Genomic DNA, 27,030 nt, shown 5'->3' with positions numbered 1-27,030 from the left:
CCTAATGATACTCCATTAACAACACCCAAGATGATTTTGAAAACATTAAAGATGTTGGACAGAATTAGACATCTGGCTTGAAATAATTCCAGTGAGACATCGACAAGCCATCAGTTTGAAGTAAAAATGTTTATGCAGCACAGCAGAATTATCAAATACTGTACCTACTGCCAAAGAATAGCTACAGCCAAATATTAAGTAACGTAAAAGAAAAAAGGAGCCACAATTCTCTCAATAGGATATAAAGAATAGGCTGTTGTTCAGACGTGTACTTGGGCACAAACAAAGCATACATTCAATCATATTATCTTTCACACAAAACAGGTAGAGAAAATGGGCAGAACATATAATTTTGCATCTCAAAAATTTAACTCATAATAATGCTTTCTTATTATTGAATAATTATTTGATTTCAATCAAGGGCAATATAAAAAGTAAGAATTTAATTATACTATAAACTGTGTAACATTTTTATTTACATTATTTTCATATTTTTTCTTGTAAGTAGGTATACATAAATACTTCAAGTGAGTCAATTATTAAAAGTACTTAAGACTATGAGCAGCCTAAGGATTACTTTTCATGGCATAGCTTCCCTTATTTGCATACATAATAACACCTACTTTTAGCAAAGAGGCTTTTGAGAGGTAAGGAGTGGATAATGTACAGAATTTATAAACATTACCGGTATATCTTTATCCTCTCTTAGCCTCCTGCCTCTACACTATGAAATTTAACTCATGATTCCTTTCAAACTGTTATAAACCATCTAAATTTCTCTTACTACATTTTAATCCCAATTTCTCTTACTACATTTTAATCCCATTTTCTTCTCTATCTGATGGAGAGATGGAGATTACTATTTACAACATTGGCAATAATTATGAAATTATCTTCCCTTTTAATTTCCTAGAAAAAATATGTATAGTCTGTCTTCCTTCTCGAGATTCTTTAGCCGTCATTGCTTCCAGTCCCTTTCCAATTCTTCCCAGCAGTCATTTCTGAAAGTATGTGTTCCTGAAAAAAAAAAAAAAAAAAAAAAAGGTGGGCAGTGGACTTAGATCTGTAAGTCTTCACTAATTAATATGGTGAGAGTCTATTTCACAAGTCTTGTTCATTGAACTTATTGCATAAAGCCTCATGATTTTATTGAGCAAAGAAGACTTTTGCTCCAGTTTCTGGAGAGAACCCCACTGGAAGATTCTTTTGTATTTCAGTCTCACTCCATGGAATACTGAATGTTGTCTGATTGATACAGTTCCAGAAAAGTTCTGTGCTTGCATTTGGCCGGACTCTTGATCTAACTCTTTTGGTCCTGCTTGCTTTCAAGAGAAGCACTTTTCCTGCTCTTCTGCTGCTCCTCTGTGGTAAGTCCATCTGTCTCAGGGCATAGAATCTGTCTTTTTGAGGATCTTCTCTTTCTCTTACTCTTTCTCCCCCAAACTTGACTAGATATGAAACAGACTGTGCTACCCTCTCTACTTGGCTATGTAAGTGCACCCAGCATTTGTTGTGTCATCCCAGTTTGTCTTCCAGGAAGGCCCTAAGATTTAGTTGGTTAAAAATCGATGTTGAACCCTTCAACTCAAGTATCAAAAGCCCTGTATTTTGTGGTTAACAAAGATGATACTTAGCTAATATTTTTCATCTGTTCCCAATTGGTCCAGTATAAAGAAGGGAGTAAAGATAATGAGCTAAATTCACCACTTTCTTCAAAAGTCAGGAATTTCTTCCTAATGCCAGTTGAGAATTTGAAGAACTCATCATGTAAAAATATATTTTCATAATATTTAGAAAAGCTTCAATGGTAATATTACCATTTATACCAAAATCCCATTGTATCAACAGATTTTTTTAAATGTTGTCTTTGTAGATCAAATCTAACGTTTTAGGTGTCAAAAGTATTTCTCATCAATTAAAGAACATTTTTACAGATAAAGACATGAATACTGACAGATTCAGCATTTATTATCAGTGACTGAAAGGTAGATAGTGAAGCAGGAGAACACATGTGTCCCAAATGTTCGGCTGGGCCAGGTTGAAGAATAGAATCCAATCAGGAAAAGATGATTCCACCATCTTTGCAACAGAATTTTACCTACATGGATCAATCTTTCTGGCTTGAAAAGAGTTTCTGGACTTTGATATTATGGCAGAATTATGACTTGTTTTATTTGATTAATCATATGAACAGTAACCCAATCATTTCTATGAGTTATAATCCAAGTTCTTCAGGGAATAATAATAATAGTGATAACAACATTAAGCTTAACAACAATATTTAACATTTATTGAGCAATTACCTTATGCTAATATTCTTTTAAAGGTTTTACATATATTATCTCACAACTGCTTCATAAAGTGGAAAAAATCTATATTTTACACATGAGGAAACAGTATAGGATGACTACTTTTCCAAGAGCTACATAAAGAAGAAATAGAATATGATTCAAAGCATAATACCCAGGACTTGAACTCTTAGGCACCATTTTCTGTTGCTGCTGGAAAGGAAGAGCTGGAGAGTATAGGACGAAGAAAATCATCAGCTGTTTATAGGACATGGAAAATTTGACTCAATTTACTAAATGGTGAGTTTGAACCAGAGTTTAGATAAATCTAATGAGGTCAAAGTGCAACCAGAAAAATGTTAACATAATCTAGAAAGGCACTGGGAAGGTAGGATTTTTAGACAAATTCAGAGCCACTTGTGAAATACTGAGGTGTCAAAAGTCAGAAATCCAGGAAATCTTGACAGTCTGAAAGGATGTGGCAGATAGCAAAGGCTATAACTGACATCTGTTCACTGTCCAAGCTTGTTAGGTAAACTGAAGGCATTCAGTCATTCAGAAGCTGAAAAGGTAGAAAATGTTGACACCAGCCATTATGGGAGCCTAATTCTTGATGAGGTAGTATTCATCCTTTATACTTATGCACATTTAGAAAGACATCTTGAGAATCTTGGAGCAATCTCTACTTATCCTCTTACAGAGAGAGCGTCTGATGCACATAGATGTGCACTCAGTCTGCCTACGTTGTTTACTCTAAAATGATACTGTCCTTGCTATTAAAGTATTTATTCACCCTTTTGTGAGATAATCATATACTTAGAATAAAAGGAATGTAATGCTGACAGCTGAAATGTATTGCATGCTCAATATGTGTTAGGCATTATATTAAGCACACTCTGATGGTAAGTTACACATGTGAGAAGTACACACTAAGTATTTGGTGATAGTGCAGAAAAGATAGTGAGCATAGAACTTGGACAGTAATGGCAGGATTGATGAGAACAATGCATGCTGGAAGATAATTCTCCATGGGCTTCATTCATTTCTCATATTCTATGAGCAGAAACACTGTTTATACAAACAAGTTTTGTTTAGGACTTTACAAGGATGTTTACGTATTCAACAGTCATGGAAGATGGAAATAATGTATCCTTCCCTGCAGAACAAGTCTGTCCAATATGATAAGGATAGTGCTTCTCTCTAAGGTAATGTTTGGGCAGGCTTGCTTGCATCCATTATAAAAGATACAAGTCTCCTAAAATGGCATTCTTTGGCTGTGACACAAACCCTCTGCATATATAATATCCAACTGGATTGCTTCTTGCTTCTTCCATAGGACTTTGGGACAAGGAGAAGCAGTACACACCTGAAGCTCATAATGTTTGCATACAATCAGTAAGAAAGTCTTTTGTCTCTGATACAAGAGTCTTGTGTCTTCTGCCAACATCCATAAAACTGTCATATGCTAACTTGGCTTTCAAGTAGGGAAAATTCTCAGATACTTTATAGTTCTTGACAATGGGTAAAGAAGGGATAAAACAGAAAATCAGAAGTGGGAAGGCATCTCAAACTAAAACAAAAATGTATGAATTGATTAAGGAACAAAGAACAGACCAGTTTGATTAGACTTAAATATTTGAGAATGAAACTAATGGAAACAAAGGATGGAAAGAAAAGTTGGACTTATATTAGATGTTACAGGACTTGGAGGGATAAGTAGTTTGGAATTTAATCTAGGAGAATCTGAAGAGCCATTGTTAAAGACTGAATGTTTATGTTTCCCCAAATTCATATGTTCGAATCCTAACCTCCAATGTGATAGTTTAGGAAGTGGGGCGTTTGGGATGTAATTAGGTCATGAGAGTAGAACCCTCACAGATGGGTGTAGTGCCCTCACATAAAAGACTTCAAAGAGCTCTCCTGCTCTGCTCTCTGCAATGTGAGGACAGAACTCATCAACCCTGAAGGGGTCCTCACCAAAACGGGACTATGCTGGCACCCTGATCATGGGCACCCAGACCCCAGAACTGTGAACAATAAATCTCAAAGTTTGCTGTTTACAATCCACCCAGTCTATGGCAATTCGTTATAGCATCTGATCTAAGATAGCCATCAAAAGTTTCAGAGTAAAGGGATTCTCTCTTTTTCTGTCTATGATCTCTCTTCAAAGGCCATATCCAGTACCTTGATTTTACCTATCTGCTTTAGGCAGATCCTTCTCACAATACGCAGCATCTATCTGTATTATATACACAGCAATAATCACATGTTTTCAAACTTTTATAGACAAATTATTATTCACACGTAATTAAAATTTTATATGATTGATTGTAATGCCTAAATAGTGACTTCCACCATTAATTTACTACCAATATTCAGGTATTCAGGTGAGAGAAACATGTCATTACCTTTTGGAAATAAATACAACAGAGATCTCTACATTAATTTTGGCTGTAATAAAGTGTAATTTATTACTAAGTTGGATTTACAAAGGAACACAATTATTTTTGTTATTCCTATGAGAAAGCTGTTTATATGATATATTGGAAATGTGTTCAATTGTTCCTGCTCTTATACATTCCCAAAATAGGTAAATACAGACCCTAGGACTTAAGTGTGAATAAAGTTTGATGTTGGGACATGCTTGCATGTATTTATCATTTTGGATTTTGGTGTATCACATAAATTATCTTTTGAAATGCCTTTCATTTCAAAATGGTTCTCACAAGCCTATAGTTAACCAGGTTCATCTATTCACTATAGAATAAAAAGAAAGAAAAAAAAAACTTGACCTCATCAACTGTGAAGAACATTTCCTACTTTCTAGTATTATATTTAGAAGGTGATTAATCACAGGTATTAAGAAAGAATAATTTTTATTAAAACACTAGCAATCAGTATATCCTTAGTACAGTACTTGTAATCACATTTTAAGCCATGAAAGTTCTTCGACTGCTCTAGGAAGAGCCATAATTTCCAAGTAGAAAAAATAAATTCTCTTCACTAAACATTTGATTAAGGGAATGAGCTCTGGAGGACCCTTTGAACATTTCTCCGTTCAGAAATCAAACGGCATTTTAAGAATGATATTTATATTTGACCAAGGAGTTGGATAAAGAGAATTACTTTTTGACTCCATCACAAAGTAAGGCACTTTGAAGCTTCTTTCTAAAAAAAAAGGAATGTTATTCCTGCTCAAAAGTGAAGGTATAATAAATTAAACATTAAAGCTAATTTGTCTCAATGATTGGCTCATTTATTTTTTTCAAGGATACAGAGGGAGGATCCCTTGTTTTTATCACTTACAATATGTAATAAGCTATTTATATCACTAAAGCATTATATATACGTATGAAGTCCTGATACTCTAGCATTGAGATGACAAATAAATGACAGTGTGCTACTGCTCTGACATTCCATACTTATGGTAGATATTATTCATTGTAGTCTTTCCCACCAAGTTCAGAAATAGCCTCTGATTTCTTCACAAGACAGACAGTTCTTTGGCCAAACACTGCCAAACAATGAAAGTTAGCTCAGGAATCCAATGTGCATTATTGCTCTAATAATATAATACATGTGCTTTCTAAGCCACATGTTAATTCTGGCTGAGGGTGAAATCCCTGGCCAAGTAGTAACTCATCTTTAGTTGAATCCATTGTATGCTTGGCTCATATATTTGTTCATTTAATATTGGCTGTAAAATGGCTATTACAATTTTACTGGTTGAAAATCCATTGAATTTTATATATCTGGAGCTAAAAGACCCCCAAGACATTATCTATTTATGCTGCCTTCTATTATGCATGAGAAAGTTGGAAGGCATATAGTGAGACATTTACCAAAATTCTACGACCAGCACATGGCATAGCCAAATTCTAGAACCTAGGACATGTGAAGAATTTATTTCACTAAACTCTAGTTCAGGCCACACTTTTGTACCTTAACAAAATGCAGAGAGCAAATCTCAATAGCTTATTGGCAATGAGATTTAATAAACAAGAATTTGAATACTTAGGCTGGTGGATAATAAAAATTACAAAGATTCTTAAATACAGTTACTTAAGTTGTAGCTATGGCAGTTTCTCATGTGTATAATGAGAGTAATATAAATATCTAATAGGATTATTGTGAGGATTAAATGACTTAATATATATAAAGCATTTAATTATAACACATGAGAAACTTAAAATATATTTTCTATTATATTATTTTTATTTAAAATTCTATTCTTAAAAGTGCCACCATAGGCTGAGTGCAGTGGCTCACACCTGTAATCCCAGCACTTGGGAGGCTGAGGCGGGCAGATCAATTGAGGTCAGAAGTTCAAGACCAGCCTGGCCAATATGGTGAAATCCTGTCTGTACCAAAAATACAAAAAAATCCTGTCTGTACTAAAAATACAAAAATTAGCCTGGCGTGGTGGCACACATCTGTAATCCCAGATACTCAGGAGGCTGAGGCAGAAGAATTTCTTGAACCCAAGAGGCAGAGGTTGCAGAGAGCCGAGATCGTGCCAGGGCACTCCAGCCTGGGTGACAGAGTAAGACTCTGTCTCAAAAACAAAACAAAACAAAACAAAAGCCACCATTACCAGCCGTATAAATAAATTCTCACAATCCTTAAGGAACTTGTCATCCACATTTTATAAAATCTTTCAGCACACAGAATGTACTAGCACGTTTAACAAGCCATTTAACAAACTTCAAATAAATTTTAAATCAAAATTGAAATAGAAGAATATGAACACATGGATGAGTGAAGGTGTACACATACATATTCATGCACACACATATACCCAAGACACTTTTGCCTGTAAACCTAGACTTAAAGTAAATAGAATGCATCAATGTTTTCAGAAGAGTGAATAAGATCAATCTTAGGGATATAAATTTAGGCAAAAATTATAAAATCTCCTAATCTATGATACTGTGATAATAAATTAAGGTGAAAAAATTATATGGCCATCTCCTTAGGTAGATAAATAATTTAATATCTATTCTTAATCAAAACACAAGCAAGGTTATATAACCAAAACTGAAATATAAGAAAACCTAAAATTTCATAAAACTCATTTATAAGAAACCTAAGACAAACATTACTGATGTTATATATTTTTTCATTAAATCCAGGAGCAATATAAGGATACCTACTATCATTACCACTATTTGAATTATATTGAATGCTCAAACTCAGGGTTTTTTAACTAACTTTGTCACACTGATATTTTAGACCAGATAGTTATTTGTTGTGAGAGACTGTCTGATATTGCCAAATGTTGGATAAGTAGTGCAAACTGTACCCAGTGTATAACTTCTGCTTTAATTAATGAGAAAAGATAAGGAAAAAAATACAAAGTACACAGACTGGAAAAGAATAAAAGCTATTTTCAGATAATATGATTGATATAACCAATTAAAATGAAAGACAGAAAAATTATTATCCTGACCAAAACCATAAAGTGTTTGAAAATTTGCTTGAGAAAAAAATCTTCGCTGGGATAAAAATTATAAATCTTTAGTACAAAAAATTTCTGATTGAGCAGAGGAAAAGTTCATGTGCATGAATAAGAAAAGTTGATATTATGCATATAACAAGTTTCGCTCAATCAATTTATAAAATCAAAGCAAATCTAATAAACTTTGACATACACATAAAATAAATTTGTAAGTTATAGCTAAGAACATTTTTAGCAACAATAGTGGACAATTTACCCTATTAGATATCAGAATACTCTATAAAACTATTAAATACATCAATATAGACTTGGCCTCAATTCATGCTGCAACGTCAATAAATTTTGAAAACATGCTAAATTACAAATACAAATACAAAAGGCCACACACTATAAAATTTTATTTATATGAAAAGTCCAGTATAGCATACTGACATAGACATAAAATATATTAATGGTGGACATGGTGTGAGGGTAGGAGGGAATTGGGAATGATTGCTAATATGTTTGGGGTTTCTTTTTAGAGTGATTAAAGTGTTCTGGAATTAGATAGGATGATGGTTGCACAACCATGTGAATACACTGTAAACTACTGAATTGCATAATTTAAAGGGGGGAATTTTATGGTATATAAATTATATTGCAATAAAGCTCCAAAAAATATGAAATTGGCCAATAGACAAATTGATGATCAAACATGTCCAATAATCTAATAAATATGTACATATAAACTGTTTTATATCACATAAATTATATATATTATATTTTTATTCTATGGGAATTATATAGTATATGTAGAGAGAAAGGGATATAAATAATAGTATTGGTAATTTCAACCCATGAGGGCAAATGTGAACTATCAATAAATTATGTTGTGATATTTGATTCTCTCAGGAAAAAGAAAAAACTGCTTGCTTACCTCTCATCATGCACAAGTAAAAGTTCATATTAGATCAAAAGACAAACATTCTAAAACAACTTTTAACTCATTAGAAAAACATAAATGTAAATAAGCTTCTATAGCAAGAAAGAGTAAGGCTTTCTTACCCAAGTCATAAAATAAAAAAGGCATAATAAAACGTTGAAAGCTTCAAAATTTAAAATTCTATACAAAAATTTAAATAATGAAAAGACAAAACACTAGAGAATTATTTGCAATCTGAAAAACAGATTACAAAGTAGCAAATAAAAATGCTATAAAATCTTACATATTGATTTTAAAACCTGGAGAAAAGTGTGAAAGATATTAAACATGGCACAAAGAAAAATTAAAGTTAGTAATAATTATTAAATTTGCCTAATGGAAATAGTAACCAAGAAAATGCAAACTATGCCAATGAAATAATTTCTTTCATAAATGTGGCAAAAAAGTGAAAAATCTAGTATGAGTTATTTGTGTTGGAAATTGAAACTTTCACATACTGTAAGTCATTGTGTACAGCCTTTTGATAAAATATTAGAATTACTAGATAATAAATAGGTAAACATATATGTATAAATATTGGGAGGATAGGCCATTGTAATTCATACAGAAATATATTTAAACACTTTCTCCAGGAGGTATGTAATTGTATATATTGTAATATTATTCATAATACTGGAAGACTGAGAAGGAAGCTGTGGTACACTGTTTTTTAAGATGTCTGTAATAATATTTCTCATTCCACATGATTTTACAGAAGCATACTACTCTTTCTCTAAATATATAATCTATATATATATAATCTATGTCCCTTCCCCTTAAACTTTTTACTGGAGTTTGTGACTTCTTCAAATAATGGAGTCCTATGGACTCTATATGAATCAGGTGGGGTAGCTTGACTAATGACTGTTAATCTATTTCCAAGGTGTCTCAACCACATGGTTAACAAGTTAGTGATTTCCCAGACTCAGTAACTAAAGGGGAAATAGTTTCTGGCTAGTGTTCTTTCCTGGAACACTTGTCCTTGGAACACTGCCATCATGCCATGAGGAATTCTAGATAACAGAGAAAGACCTTCATAGAAAACAACTAAGTTATCAGCTGATGACACATGGCATATAGACAACCCTTCCCACCAAGCCCAACCCAAATACCATATTTATAAGCTCACAATATGATTGTTGTTGACTTTAGCCACTTAGTTTAGGGTAGTTTGTTAGATGACATTAGATAGCAAGACTACAACCTACAGTTTCATTACATGGAAAATAATTACACTACAGTATGTGATATTATGTAGCCTCTTAAAATAATTCATTTTTTTTTTTGAGATAGAGTCTTACTCTGTCACCCAGGCTGCAGTACAGTGGTGCAATCTTGGCTCACTGCAACCTCCATCTCCCAGTTTCAAGCAATTCTCCGCCTCAGCCTCCTGAGTAGCTGGGACTACAGGTGCGTGCCACCACACCCATCTAATTTTTTGTATTTTTAGTCGAGATGGGTTTTCACCGTATTAGCCAGGATGGTCTTGATCTCCTGACCTCGTGATCTGCCTGCTTTGGCCTCCCAAAGTGATGGAATTACAGGCATGAGACACTGCAACCAGCCAATAATTAGTTTTTAAATATATATGCTTGTTTGTGTGATGTGTGCAACGTGGGTGTGATGTACGTACACATGTACAGATTTTGAAGACATATAGTTAAGTGATAAAACCCAGTTGTGGAGAGGACACAGTGAGATGGCAGAATAGGATTCTCCAGTGATTGTCCCCCCAGGATCTCAAAAAAGAAAATATTCAAGTTTGTGGAATTTAAACAAAAAAATAGCAGAAACTTCCAAACCTGGAAAAAGATATAAATATCCAGTTAAAAGAAGGCCAAATTAAGTCACAGGATTTGATGACTTAATTGTTTAATTCTAGCAGACATTTAAAAGAACTAATACAAATTCTTTACAAATTCTTCCAATAAATTGAAAAGAAGGGAATACTTCCAAACTTATTTTACAAGGCCACTCTTACCCTGATATCAAAACCAGACAATGACACAATAAGAGTAACAACAACAACAAATTCACAGGACAACATCACTGATGGACACAGTGATGGGACACTGATGGGACATTCATCCCAGGAATGCGAGAATGGCTCAAAATATGCACGTCAATAAATGTGATATATCACATTAATAGAATGAAGGACAAAATACATTTGATCATTTCAACAGATGCAGAAAAATCATTTGAAACACTAAACAACTGTTCATGATAAAACTTCTCAACAAGTTAGATAGAGAATGAGTGTACCTAAACACTGTAAAGGCTATATATGACCAGTACAAGTAATATCATACTGAACAAGGAAAGTTTTTCCTATAAGATCTGGAATAAGAAAAGAACGCACACTCTTGCCACTTGTATTCACTGTAGTATTGGAAGTCATAGCCAGAGCAAGTAGTTAAGAGAAAGAAATAAAAGGCATCCCACATTAGAAAGGAAGAAGTTAAATTGTTCCTGTTTTCAGATGACATGATTTTATGTATAGAAAATTCTAAAGACTCCACCAAATAACTTTTAGAACTAATAAACAAATCTAATCTGCAGGATAAAAAACTAACATACAAAAATTAGTAGCATTTTGATCCACCAACATCAAACAATCTGAAAAACAAGAAAACAATTCCATTTACAATAGCTATAAAAAACTTAATAAATTTAAGCAATGAGGTGAAAGAGCTTTACATTGAAAACTATAAAACACTGATGAATGCGACTGAAGAAGACACAAATCAATAGAAAGATATTCTGTGTTTTTGGAATAGAGGAGTTAATATTGTTAAAATGTCTATACTACCCAAAGCAATCTATAGACTCAATGCAATTCATATTAAAATACCAGTGAAATTCTTAACAGAAATAGTAAACAAAAATCCTAATATTCACATGGAACCACAAAAAACCCCAAGTAGCCAAAGCAATCTTGATTAAAAAGGACAAAGCTGGATGCATCATACTACCAACTTCAAAACATACTACAGTGCTATAGTAGCCAAACAGCATAGTCCTGGCATAAAAACAGACCCAATGGCCAATGCAACAGAATAGAGCCCAGAAAGAAATTTACTGCATTCATGGCCAATTGATTTTCAACAAAAGAATCAAGTACATACAATAGGGGAAAGATAATTACTTCCATAAATGTGTTAGGAAAAATGGATATCCACAGGCAGAAGGATGAAATTAAACCTTTATCTCTCACCATGTATAAAAACAACTGAAATGGTAATAACTTAAATGAAAGACCTAAAACTGTTAGAAAAAAAAACATAGGGGAAAAGTTCCATGACATTGGTCTGAGCAATGTTTTTTTCTAGATACATAATGGTTTTCTCAAAAGCACAAAAGCAAAAATAGACAATAGGATTATTTAAAACTTAAAATCTTCTGTACTTCAGAGGAAACAATTAACAAAATGAACAGACAACCTACAAAATGGAAGAAAATATTTGCATCTTATAAGGAGTTCATAGCCAAAATATACAAGGAACTCAAACAACTCAATAGCAAGAAAACAAACAAAAAAATTTAAAAAATGGGCAAAAGACCTGAATAGCTATTTCTCAAAAGAAGACATAAATGGCTCACAGTATATTTTTAAAAAAATACTCATCATCACTATTCATCAGGTAAATGCACATCAATGCCACAATGAGATATCACCTTACTGTTGTTGGAATAACTAGTATTAAAAAGAAGGTAACAAGTGCTGGAAAGCATGTGGAGAAAGGGAAACCTCACAAGTTGGTGGGAAGGTATATTAGTATAGTCAATTACTGAAAATAGTATTAGATGTTCCACAAAAAATTAAAAATAGATCTACCATGTAATTCAGCAATCCCATTACTGAGTATATATCCGAAGGAGGTGAAATAAATAGGTAAGGGAGAGAGGTATCTGCACCCCCATGTTTATTGTAGCATTATTCACAATAGCCAAGGTATGGAATCAACATAAGTGTCCGTAAATGGATGAATGTATGAAGAAAATATCACACATATGCATAATAGAAAACTATTCAGCTATAAAAAAGAAGGAACTCCTATCATTTGCAACAACATGGATGAACGTGGAGGACATCTTGCTAAGTAAAATAAGCCAGACACAGGAAGATAAATACTGAATGATCTCACTTATATGTGGAATCTAATCAAGTTGAACTCACAGAAGTGGAGAGTAGAATGGTGGTTACCAGATGTTGGAGTGGTTATGGAAAATAAAAGGTGGAGAAATGTAGGTCAAAAGATACATATTTATAGCTAGACAGGAGGGAGAAGTTTTTGTAATGTATTGTACATCACGGTGACTATAGTTAATGATGATATATTGTAGTCCTGAAAAATGCTTAGAGAGTGAATGGTAAGTGTTCTCACCACAAAAATGTTAATTATGCAACGTAACGTAATGTATTTGTTAATTAGCTAGATTTACCTATTCCACAATGCATATATCCTGTAAAACGATATGTTGTACATGATAAATGCATACAATTTTATGTCAGTTTTTTGAAGTTAAAAAAACAGTTTGCTCAGTAACACTTAAAATATAGCATTCATTTCCTCCCCACCCAAACAAACAGATTTCCAACTGTGCTTACACCTACAGATCATGTTGTTACCAATGGAAAACAAGTCATGGAAGATATTTTCTTCATCTAATTTTATTAGACTTTTACAGGGAAAATGAATTTATGCCTTACTTTTATACTTAAAAGTAAATATAGAGCAATTTTTTAAAGTCCCAGAAATAAGCTTCAAAAGCCTGTATGAATATAGTTGCAGTGTGGATACAGAAGGAAAGAATGCTTAAATATTTCTAACGGTGTTTTAGGATTTGAGTACTGGGAGTTTTGACTGATTTCTATTGTAATTGAAGTCAAAATATCATCAAAATGTTTACAATCCTATCTGAAGCTATGTTTTTATTCTTGATATTTAGAACAATGTGTTTCATAAGTCCCAAAGCAATGTGTGATCAGATATTTGTATTTCTCTCTTTGGTGAAATAAATGGAAACAAATTTGTTGATGCATGTTTTACCACAGTTGTCAGAATTTGCTTGTTACATGGACGTCCTTCTACCAATCTCTGCCATCCCTTTGCCCTTTCATGACTTCAAACACACATGGACAAATTCCTATTCAACTACATTCAGGAGCAGAAAACCTTCTGTCTTTCATAATTGGAGACAGCACTGCTTTCACTAATACTAACCTTGCTGATTTGTTTTTCTCTAATTATTTTTGGTTATCTCAACTATACTATCAATAGCAATATAACAATAAAATAACCACACCAAAGAGCTAAATTTTAAGTTACAACTAAGTAATTTGCTCAGATACATGAAACTAGAGAGTGACAGTGCCAGGATTTGAACCCAAATCTTTCTGACTTCCAAAGCCAGTGACCCCTATACTATCTCCCTTGATATACTTACACCCCCACATGAAAATGTGCCAGCAACTCTGTCACACTCTTACCAATTCCTGTACTCTCCATTTCTATTGCCGTAGCATTTCCCACCTTCCAAAATCTACTATAGGCATCCTGGAGTCAAAGGTCAACAAGCCTCTCTCAATTCTTCCCCTGCTTTATCCTATTGATGTGGATCTAGCAGATGGTAACAAATAATCTGAGTGTCCTTTTGGGTCATTTCATTTTAGTGCTATACATTTAGAACGTATGAGGCTCAAGATTTAATATAGGAAAGTGTACCCAATATGTCCAAAATTCTAGCCATGTGCTTGATGGGTAAGCAGAGTTTACTCAGGTGTATCTGAGTTTTATTTTATGAGTTTTAAAAATCCAAGAATGTGCTCCTTCAGAGATGCCAACATTTTTAATATTTATTCATATCTTCAACTTATGCATATGACTTTGTAAACCACATTGTTCATTGAATTTTTTCTCTATTCTCCTTATTCCTCTTTGACTAGATTTAAAATCATTTTGAAAGGTACTTTCTGTTACTGTTCACCCAGTTTGCAAAACTTTTAAGACAAAGGATTCTTTGAGTTGATTTTATTTGCAAAAGTATTGTAATATTTTTAATAAAACAAACCTCTGTATAGCAAAATCATCCTATTTTTAAGCAAAAAATTAGCTGTCTACCTTTTCCCTGAAACATATGACTTACTGGGTGCTTTCTTTGTTTTTAAAATCTATTGATTAATTACTTGACTCAAGAGATGCTTCTCTGGATCCATTCATAATACCTTAGTTGTTGCTTAGCAACTAGTTTTCCCTTTTTCTTGGCTTTGCGAAGCTACACGTGTGGAAGGAGAGGATGAAATTATGGAATGAGATTAAATAAATGTCTTTAAGTTTCCTAGATATAGAGTGATAGCTAGAAAGTAATAGTAAAATGACATGAATCTTTGAACCTCCTTTCCTAGGTGAACATGTCATAGATGGGAACTACACATAAATAATAATAAAATCTTTCCTATAAGATAGATCTTAATTTTACTCTACTTATGTCTTTTATTCAGTTTTATTTGTACTTCATAATATACTTTACATTTTGCTTAGCAGTTTCTTAATAAAAATCCAATAATTATAGTTAATAAAATGCCTTTTGTAAATTGTCCTCACATTCAAAATAAAGAAAGAGTGGTGAAGGACACCTTCAGATTTATCCTAGCATTCCAGTGAGGCATAAATGTCATTCATCACTTTTATGAAATGGAAAATTATAACAGAACTGTTATTTGCAGATCTGTGTCTTTTTCACTGTCAAAAACCTCTCAATATTCTGGTCAATTAGACAATAAGCTATGAGAAAAAAACCAAACATCTTAATTATTTCTATTAGTCCACTGAAGGACAGTTCCTTTCAAGGAGGAATATTTAATAGAAGTTTCTGGAAGCATAAGTGGATGAATGAAAAGCTGCAGAAAAGGGCTTAAGAGTGGGTAAGCAAAAATACAAAAACAGTCATGTTCATTCAACAAGACTCAAATGAAGGAATTTCTAATCACTAATTTTATAATAACCTTAAACCTTACCCATAGTTGTCACTGTGGTTTGCCAAGTTTCTAGAAGATCCAAAGCCAAAATGTCAAAAATAAGACATGATGATTTTCACAGGCTCTCTTAATTCTAAAATAATTGATACTAAGAAGTTTATCACTGTAATAAAGAGATTCTCTGAAGTTTCAACAGACTGACTATAATATACAGAAATAAATGAACAACAATGGACAGAGGTTTGGATCAATTTTATGAATAAGATAATATTAGAAACTAATATGATAGAAATGCATAGAGTCAGATGTTTTCTGTTTAGTTAGAGAAAGTCACATACAAGCACACACACTGACATATGTGACTGAAACATGCCCAATAAAGTAGGAGGTCTATATCATGAAGCCTTTATTTTGAAAACATGACTATTATTCTTTAACAATACAAATTAGTAATATGCAAGAAGACTGACTTTGAATTTATCTGTTTTTGGTATTCTGAAAACTTACCCAACAATCATCCACATAGGTATTGAGATTCTATGTACCACGTAGTATGCTAAGCACTAAGATATCCAGGCAAAATATGTAGTTTAGACAACAATTGAATAACATGATAATATGAAAATAATTAATGAATATCTTATTATAGCAACCTCTTTAGAGGCTAGCTCCAGGTAAAGCAGAATAATAACTAGAATCAAAGTCTTGATTTACTCTATAGTGCTTTCTTCTTCTTTCCGCTTAATTGCTGTGTGTGTGTGTGTGTGTGTGTGTGTGTGTGTGTATATATATATGCTGTGTATAAATATGCTGTATATATATGTGTGTATGTATATATATGTGTATATGTGTGTATCTATCATAGATCATTTATGTGCATATTATTAACTAGAGTTATTATATATGTATCTTATTAAGCAATAAAATTAAAATATATACAATGATCACTTTTCTAAAGACTTACTTTCCTATTTATTTTTTAAGAATTTGGAAAAAATCTTGATTTCCCAGTAATAATAATGAAGTTTCTTTGTGAGAATCACAGGAATGTCTTTTTTTGGAACAATACAGGTTCTGAACTTCCAGAATAGAATCATATGGATTAGAATCTTACTTCCCCCATGTAATACCTCTGAGATATTAAACAATTTACCTCTCCTCTCTGAAACGCTAATATGTGGTACAAGGCAGTAGCTTTCAGACCTTGAAATGATCCACAGTAATATACAGATTTTACATTAAGATTTAGCACACAGGCACACGCATGCATACACACACACCCCCCCCCCCCCCACACACACACACAGAACAAAAGGCTTCTGGAGACTATATTTACCTTTCTGTATGTGAGGCACCCTACTAATTTCTATTTTACTTTGTCTATTTTCTAAAAAAAAATCCTTGGCTCCATTCTACCAAATTAATTTCTAGATTTACCATTGGGTTGCAAACTAGTTTGAAAATGTTGAAGTGTGGAGTTAGGAAGTCATCATCCTATAATTTGAGATATTTGTGTATGAGGCATGAGAGCATCTCATCCTGCATTAGCATCTACATGAAATTGTTCAACATTCCACATATACTCTGCTGAATTAAGGACTCACTGCATTAGATAAAATAAGAAAGAAAAAAATTACCAACCTATTGCTTTGTTCTTAATGGTAACTCTTTGATGACTAAGTGGTAGCATGCCACCATTTCCTGCTTTTCTGGGAATTTTAAGAGATTACCAGAAATTAGTTCTTTAAAAATCATAAGTGATATAAACATTACTCTATATTTTATGAAATTATAGCTTTTGGGTGTTACTGTTTAGCCATATAAAGCATAGTACATCTTTTTCTGTGATATTACAGGTTTTTTTTCTCTGATATCCTACAGAAAATAAATATTTTTCTTTGTCATTCCTATGCACGTGAAGATGAAATAAGGTTTGCATGCTTGAAATGAGGAATTCCATTTTGTAGAGTTATATATTCTTGATGCCTTTTCTGCCTTTAGAATTATTTCAGGCAAGAACCCTGAAACACACAGTAGGAACAAAAGATAGAAAGAAAAGTCTTGGGGGGTGGAGCGAAGATGGCCGAATAGGAACAGCTCTGGTCTACAGCTCCCAGCATGAGCGGCACAAAAGACAGGTGATTTCTGCATTTCCATCTGAGGTACTGGGTTCATCTCACTAGGGAGTGCCAGACAGTGGGTACAGGACAGTGGGTGCAGTGCACCATGCGTGAGCCGAAGCAGGGCGAGGCATTGCCTCACTCAGGAAGCAGGGTCAGGGAGTTCCCTTTCCTAGTCAAAGAAAGGGGTGACAGACAGCACCTGGAAAATTGGGTCACTTCCACCCTAATACTGCGCTTTTCCAACGGGCTTAAAAAACGGCACACCAGGAGATTATATCCCGCACATGGCTGGGAGGGTCCTATGCCCACGAAGTCTCCCTGATCGCTAGCACAGCAGTCTGAGATCAAACTGCAAGGCGGCAGCCAGGCTGGGGGAGGGGCGCCTGCCATTGCCCAGGCTTGCTTAGGTAAACAAAGCAGCCAGGAAGCTGGAACTGGGTGGAGCCCACCACAGCTCAAGGAGGCCTGCCTGCTCCTGTAGGCTCCACCTCTGGGGGCAGGGTACAGACGAACAAAAAGACAGCAGTAACCTCTGCAGACTTAAACGTCCCTGTCTGACAGCTTTGAAGAGAGTAGTGGTTCTCCCAGCATGCAGCTGAAGATCTGAGAACAGGCACACTGCCTCCTCAAGTGGGTCCCTGACCCCTGAGCAGCCTAACTGGGAGGCACCCCCCAGTAGGAGGAGACTGATACCTCACACGGCGGGGTACTCCTCTGAGACAAAACTTCCAGAGGAACGATCAGGCAGCAGCATTTGCAGTTCACAAAAATCCGCTGTTTTACTGCCACCGCTGTTCTGCAGCCACTGCTGCTGATACCCAGGCAAACAGGGTCTGGAGTGGACCTGTAGCAAACTCCAACAGACCTGCAGCTGAGGGTCCTGTCTGTTAGAAGGAAAACTAACAAACAGAAAGGACATCCACACCAAAAACCCATCTGTACATCACGCCATCATCAAAGACCAAAAGTAGATAAAACCACAAAGATGGGGAAAAAACAGAGCAGAAAAACTGGAAATTCTAAAAAGCAGAGCACCTCTCCTCCTCCAAAGGAAAGCAGTTCCTCACAAGCAATGGAACAAAGCTGGACAGAGAATGACTTTAACAAGGTGAGAGAAGAAGGCTTCAGACGATCAAACTACTCCGAGCTACAGGACGAAATTCAAACCAACAGCAAAGAAGTTAAAAACTTTAAAAAAAAATTAGATGAATGTATAACTAGAATAACCAATGCAGAGAAGTGCTTAAAGGAGCTGATGGAGCTGAAAGCCAAGGCTCGAGAACTACGTGAAGAATGCAGAAGCCTCAGGAGCCGATGCGATCAACTGGAAGAAAGGGTATCAGTGATGGAAGATGAAATGAATGAAATGAAGTGAGAAGGAAAGTTTAGAGAAAAAAGAATAAAAAGAAATGAACAAAGTCTCCAAGAAATATGGGACTATGTGAAAAGACCAAATCTACATCTGATTGGTGTACCTGAAAGTGACAGAGAGAATGGAACCAAGTTGGAAAACACTCTGCAGGGTATTATCCAGGAGAACTTCCCCAATCTAGCAAGACAGGCCAACATTCAGATTCAGGAAATACAGAGAATGCCACAAAGATACTCCTCGAGATGAGCAACTCCAAGACACCTAATTGTCAGATTCACGAAAGTTGCAATGAAGGAAAAAATGTTAAGGGCAGCCAGAGAGAAAGGTTGGGTTACCCACAAGGGAAGCCCATCAGACTAACAGCAGATCTCTCGGCAGAAGCTCTACAAGCCAGAAGAGAGTGGGGGCCAATATTCAACATTCTTAAAGAAAAGAATTTTCAACCCAAAATTTCATATCCAGCCAAACTAAGCGTCATAAGTGAAGGAGAAATAAAATCCTTTACAGACAAGCAAATGCTGAGAGATTTTGTCAAGACCAAGCCTGCCCTAAAAGAGCTCCTGAAGGAAGCACTAAACATGGAAAGGAACAACCAGTACTAGCCACTGCAAAAACATTCCAATTGTAAAGACCATTGAGGCTAGGAAGAAACTGCATCAACTAACGAGCAAAATAACCAGCTAACATCATAATAACAGGATCAAATTCACACACAACAATATTAACATTAAATGTAAATGGACTAAATGCTCCAATTAAAAGACACAGACTGGCAAATTGGATGAAGAGTCAAGACCCATCAGTGTGCTGTATTCAGGAAACCCGTCTCATGCGCAGAGACACACATAGGCTCAGAATAAAGGGATGGAGGAATATCTACGAAGCAAATGGAAAACAAAAAAAGGCAGGGGTTGCAATCCTAGTCTCGGATAAAACAGACTTTAAACCAACAAAGATCAACAGAGACAAAGAAGGCCATTAGATAATGGTAAAGGGATCAACTCAACAAGAAGAGCTAACTATCCTAAATATATATGCACCCAATACAGGGGAACCCACATTCATAAGGCAAGTCCTGAGTGACCTGCAAAGAGACTTAGACTCCCACACAATAATAATGGGAGACTTTAATACCCCACTGTCAACATTAGACAGATCAACGAGACAGAAAGTTAACAAGGATACCCAGGAATTGAACTCAGCTCTGCACCAAGCGGACCTAATAGACATCTACAGAACTGTCCACTCCAAATCAACAGAATATACATTTTTTTCAGCACACCACACCTACTCCAAAATTGAGCACATAGTTGGAAGTAAAGCACTCCTCAGCAAATGTAAAAGAACAGAAATTATAACAAACTGTCTCTCAGACCACAGTGCAATCAAACTAGAACTCAGGATTAAGAAACTCACTCAAAACCGCTCAACTACATGGAAACGGAACAACCTGCTCCTGAATGACTACTGGGTACATAACGAAATGAAGGCAGAAATAAAGATGTTCTTTGAAACCAATGAGAACAAAGACACAACAAACCAGAATCTCTGGGACACATTCAAAGCAGTGTGTAGAGGGAAATTTATAGCACTAAATGCCCACAAGGGAAAGCAGGAAAGATCCAAAATTGACACCCTAACATCACAATTAAAAGAACTAGAAAAGCAAGAGCAAACACATTCAAAAGCTGGCAGAAGGCAAGAAATAACTAAAATCAGAGCAGAACTGAAGGAAATAGAGACACAAAAAAACCCTTCAAAAAATTAATGAATCCAGGAGCTGGTTATTTGAAAAGATCAACAAAATTGATAGACCGCTAGCAAGACTAATAAAGAAGAAAAGAAAGAAGAATCAAACAGACTCAATAAAAAATGATAAAGGGGATATCACCACTGATCCCACAGAAATACAAACTACCATAAGAGAATACTACAAACACCTCTACGCAAATAAACTAGAAAAGCTAGAAGAAATGGATAAATTCCTGGACACATACACCCTCCCAAGACTAAACCAGGAAGAAGTTGAATCTCTGAATAGACCAATAACAGGCTCTGACATTGTGGCAATAATCAATAGCTTACCAACCAAAAAAAGTCCAGGACCAGATGGATTCACAGCCGAATTCTACCAGAGGTACATAGAGGAGCTGGTACCATTCCTTCTGAAATGATTCCAATCAATAGAAAAAGAGGGAATCCTCCCTGACTCATTTTATGAGGCCAGCATCATCCTGATAGCAAAGCCTGGCAGAGACACAACCAAAAAAGAGAATTTTAGACCAATATCCTTGATGAACATTGATGCAAAAATCCTCAATAAAAATACTGGCAAACCGAATCCAGCAGCACATCAAAAAGCTTATCCACCATGATCAAGTGGGCTTCATCCCTGGGATGCAAGGATGGTTCAACATACGCAAATCAATAAACGTAATCCAGCATATAAACAGAACCAAAGACAAAAACCATATGATTATCTCAATAGATGCAGAAAAGGCCTTTGACAAAATTCAACAACCCTTCATGCTAAAAACTCTGAATACATTAGGTATTGATGGTACATATCTCAAAATAATAATTGCTATCTATGACAAACCCACAGCCAATATCATACTGAATGGGCAAAAACTGGAAGCATTCCCTTTGAAAACTGGCACAAGACAGGGATGCCCTCTCTCAGCACTCCTATTCAACATAGTGTTGGAAGTTCTGGCCAGAGCAATCAGGCAGGAGAAGGAAATAAAGGGTATTCAATTAGGAAAAGAGGAAGTCAAATTGTCCCTGTTTGCAGATGACATGATTGTATATCTAGAAAACCCCATTGTCTCAGCCCAAAATCTCCTTAAGCTGATAAGCAACTTCAGCAAAGTCTCAGGATACAAAATCAATGTACAAAAATCACAAGCATTCTTATACACCAATAACAGACAAACAGAGAGCCAAATCATGAGTGAATTCCCATTCACAATTGCCTCAAAGAGCATAAAATACCTAGGAATCCAACTTACAAGGGATGTGAAGGACATCTTCAAGGAGAACTACAAACCACTGCTCAATGAAATAAAAGAGGATACAAACATGCTCATGGGTTGGAAGAATCAATATCGTGAAAATGGCCATACTGTCCAAGGTAATTTATAGATTCAATGCCATCCGCATCAAGCTACCAATGACTTTCTTCACAGAATTGGAAAAAACTACTTTAAAGTTCATATGGAACCAAAAAAGAGCCCGCATTGCCATGTCAATCCGAAGCCAAAAGAACAAAGCTGGAGGCATCACACTACCTGACTTCAAACTATACTGCAAGGCTACAGTAACCGAAACAGCATGGTACTGGTACCAAAACAGAGATATAGATCAATGGAACAGAACATAGCCCTCAGAAATAATGCTGCTTATCTACAACTATCTGATCTTTGACAAACCTGACAAAAACAAGCAATGGGGAAAGGATTCCCTATTTAATAAATGGTGCTGGGAAAACTGGCTAGCCATATGTAGAAAGCTGAAACTGGATCCCTTCCTTACACCTTATACAAAAATTAATTCAAGATGGATTAAAGACTTACATGTTAGACCTAAAACCATAAAAACCCTAGAAGAAAACCTAGGCATTACCATTCAGGACATAGGCATGGGCAAGGACTTCATGTCTAAAACACCAAAAGCAATGGCAACAAAAGCCAAAATTGACAAATGGGATCTAATTAAACTAAAGAGCTTCTGCACAGCAAAAGAAACTACCATCAGAGTGAACAGGCAACCTACAAAATGGGAGAAAATTTTCGCAACCTATTCATCTGACAAAGAGCTAATATCCAGAATCTACAATGAACTCAAACAAATTTACAAGAAAAAAACAAACAACCCCATCAACAAGTGGGCGAAGGATATGAACAGATACTTCTCAAAAGAAGACATTTATGCAGCCAAAAAACACATGAAAAAATGCTCATCATCACTGGCCATCAGAGAAATGCAAATCAAAACCACAATGAGATACCATCTCACACCAGTTAGAATGGTGATCATTAAAAAGTCAGGAAACAACAGGTGCTGGAGAGGATGTAGAGAAATAGGAACACTTTTACACTGTTGGTGGGACTGTAAACTAGTTCACCCATTGTGGAAGTCAGTGTGGCGATTCCTCAGGGATCTAGAACTAGAAATACCATTTGACCCAGCCATCCCATTACTGGGTATATACCCAAAGGACTATAAATCATGCTGTTATAAAGACACATGCACATGTATGTTTATAGCAGCACTATTCACAATAGCAAAGACTTGGAACCAAGCCAAATGTCCAACAATGATAGACTGGATTAAGAAAATGTGGCACATATACACCATGGAATACTATGCAGCCATAAAAAATGATGAGTTCATGTCCTTTGTAGGGACATGGATGAAACTGGAAATCATCATTCTCAGCAAACTATCACAAGGACAAAAAACCAAACACCACATGTTCTCACTCATAGGTGGGAATTGAACAATGAGAACACATGGACATAGGAAGGGGAACATCATACTCCAGGGACTGTTGTGGGGTGGGGGGCAGTGGGGAGGGATAGCATTAGGAGATATACCTAATGCTAAATGATGAGTTAATGGGTGCAGGACACCAACATGGCACATGTGTACATCTGTAACAAACCTGCACATTGTGCACATGTACCCTAAAACTTAAAGTATAATAATAATAAAATAAAAAATAAAAATAAAATAAATAAATAAAATGCTAAAATTAAAGAAAAAAAAAGAAAAGTGTTATACCTACAACCCATTTCTCTACTCCTGATGTATCTGGACTGTGGCTTACGATCCCTCATGCTGAGATGTTTCTAAACAGGCGTTTCCTAAGTTTAAAACTGTAATGCCAGCTACTTGGGAGGCTGAGGTAGGAGAATCGCTTGAACCCGGGTGGCAGAGGTTGCAGTGAGCTGACATCGCACCACTGCACTCCAGCATGGCGACAGAGCAACACTCTGTCAAAAAAGAAAAGAAAAGAAAAACAACAACAACAATTTCAATCAATAAAGTTGTTTTTCCTAAGTTCTCCTTAATTAATTGTTTTTTAAAGACCATGGATGCATCTATATTATATGTTTGGATTAGGAAAACAAATCAAGAGCCACAGAAATTGAAATAATATAAAAAATTCAAAGAAAAGTATCATGTCTACTCCCAGTTTCCTGGAAGAAAAGATCACATTAGTAATGCAAGGTGCGAACTCCTACCTATGTGTCAGGAGCATGGCATACTATGGTTTCCTTGCAACTTCTTCAACTATGTTTCCCCACCAGCACAGCATTTGCTCCCCCTGGATGAAAACTGACTACAAGGGTATTTCTAAAAGTTGGAACAAAGGGGCCATACTACCTAGTCTAGGTGTGCCCAGAGTTCAGACTTTGAAAATCTATTCCCAAGGCCTACCATCATCTGATTGCACAGAGAATAGAGATTGGTGAGCGAGGCCAACTCACAGACCACAGAAGCTGGCCAAGAGGATGGCCCATAGGTAAATCTCATTTTTAAAATGCTACCATGGGGAACGAAACTGACAGACGTGTGAATCATGCTTCTCCCACAAAGATCACTTCTTTGGTTGTCCAGTGCTGACACCTGCCTTAGATACCTCCACCCTCCAAACTCTTTCTCCTCCCTTTTTATCTCTTTTCATTGTATGCTTAGTGAATGCTTATTTTTTTAATCCTCTTAAAAACAAAACAGAAACAGAGAAAGGTAGGCAAGCAGGGATAGGGAAGGGCATGGAGAATCTCAGGAGCTCTTAATTCCACATTTCCAAGTTCTAAAAGCTTTTCTGAATCAAAAGATAATTGTCTGGGCTTAAGGTTAAACACATATAATCATAGCTTCTTTGGGGAGTCACCATATCTGAGGTACAGAAAGGATGATATAACCACAAGCTGGTGGAATTCATAGTCGAGGTCCTTTGACAATGTAATGTGTGCAAAAATGTTGTTTATAAAAAAAACTTCACTACAAAACTTTTTAGTTCATTAGAACAGAGTGACCAAATCACACACTGGCATACAAATGTTAAGGATGAATTAGCCTTTATTATTTTTGTTATTGTTATTGTTAAATTATTTCCACCAAAATTTAGGAGGTAGAGCCAATGATAAGGTAAGAAATTGCATTACTGACGTAAAAGCAGATGCAGTTTTTTTCTTCTTCATAACCCCATTTAATAAGCCTCCCCTCTGTCAGATTTTTCCTGACCATATAACCTTTAAGCAAAGCCACACATACCTCTTCTGTATGCCTCTCAGATATCTAGAGTATCTTAAATGCAAATGTTAGCTAAGTGAATGGGTAAATGAATAAAACAAAGTTCCCAACCAAATGACATTTAACAAATCAGATATTCCTGTTAATTTGATTTTGTTGAATATTATTAATACAAGCATTTTATTAAAGTACCCAGAGATACAATAAAAAACTTGTATTTATATTTGAATTGAATCACCTATTATGTCCTTTGTTTTGATAGCATAAATGTGATATTAGTGCTAAACTTTATCAATAAATTTTTTGTAGATAACTTAGATTTTACAAAAGTATTAGGATGTAGCCATAAAAAAGAAAAGAAAAGAAAAAATGCCAATAGAAACTCTTAACTTGGAGTCTTACCTAAAACAATTAATGGTTTTCTCCAGGAAATCTCACAGTATTCACTACAATATATCCAAAGATCCAGCACCCACTTTTCTTTCAGGAAAAAAAAATAGTAACTGCTCATGAGAATAATTGGACGTGACTAGAGTGGGGATTGAGAGTGTTCTAGGTGTTGTTAATAATTGCATTGCTGGGGTTTAGCTGTCTTTTCTCTTTTGAACATTTGTCAGAGGAAACAATACAAGTATACATGTAATACAATACAAATTGTGGATTGGGTCCATGGTTATCTATAGAGAGACATGGAAGTCAACCAGAGATCATCTTCCCTAATGCCAAGACTTGACTCAAGCTCTCCCAGCAAGAATGGAAAGAAGTCCTGAGCAAGAGCTCATGGCATTGTTTTCCCAGGGTTCAGAACAAATAATTGCTAATGTGTTCTTCCTTACTCTTTAGCTTATTTGAGAGATTACCATGAGCTAAATATAAAGTGCATTATTAAAGATGAGTCTGAGGAAATGACTTTCACCATTAAATATTATCATGATGGTATGCAGACAGCTTAAAAATGAAAACAAATAAGCTATCGTGATGAAAAGAGAGAGATCGATGGCCCTTTTGGAAGAATAAATGAGTTTATTACTAGAGAAAGCTGACATGGGAAAATTAACTGTCTTGGTAATTCTGTCAAAATATATCTTTAAATCCCAATGTTTATCAATATTGAATAATGCAAATGTTAAAGACTGTGTCTCTGTGGCTTATTTCAGGTTTATTTCTAAGATGTTTTTATTGTAAAGAATATTGTGAACCTGCCTTGGGACCATTTACAGAGATGTCATGGAATCACAGTGTGGGCCTTTGAACTATGTGGCTTCTAGCTTTTAAATGCCTTTTGCACAATATGCTCACACATTGATTTGCATGACTATATTAAACTATATTAATTTGCACGACTACGTTAAACTCTATAACTGCTGTTATATTCTCAAATAACTTATAATTATTCTGGTACTGATTATTTCATTTGTGGGCAACTCCTCTTTGTTTTCCTTTTTTTTTTTTCCTTTTACTGTATCTTATGCCACTTCCTAAACAACATCTGAAACATGAATAAGAACGATTCTGAAACATAAATGATGCATTATTCTTACACTTCTTTGCATCTAGTTCTACTTTCATGATTTTGCTGAAA

General features: G+C 35.2%; 1 long non-coding RNA gene across 1 annotated transcript in view; it reads right to left on the bottom strand.

The window, feature by feature from the left end:
• Positions 1-927: 927 nt before the first annotated feature.
• Positions 928-27,030, bottom strand: part of LOC129531813 (uncharacterized) — a 94,485-nt gene continuing 68,382 nt past the window's right edge. The window contains exon 3 of the long non-coding RNA XR_008677237.2: positions 928-1,017. This is a non-coding gene — a long non-coding RNA (uncharacterized lncRNA). The remainder of the gene's footprint in view (positions 1,018-27,030) is intronic.

The sequence above is a fragment of the Gorilla gorilla genome, chromosome 12 (genome assembly GCF_029281585.2).
Source record: "Gorilla gorilla gorilla isolate KB3781 chromosome 12, NHGRI_mGorGor1-v2.1_pri, whole genome shotgun sequence".
NCBI lineage: Eukaryota > Metazoa > Chordata > Mammalia > Primates > Hominidae > Gorilla > Gorilla gorilla.
The sequence above is the reverse complement of the archived record's forward strand: the minus strand, read 5'-3'. Positions and strand labels throughout refer to the sequence as shown.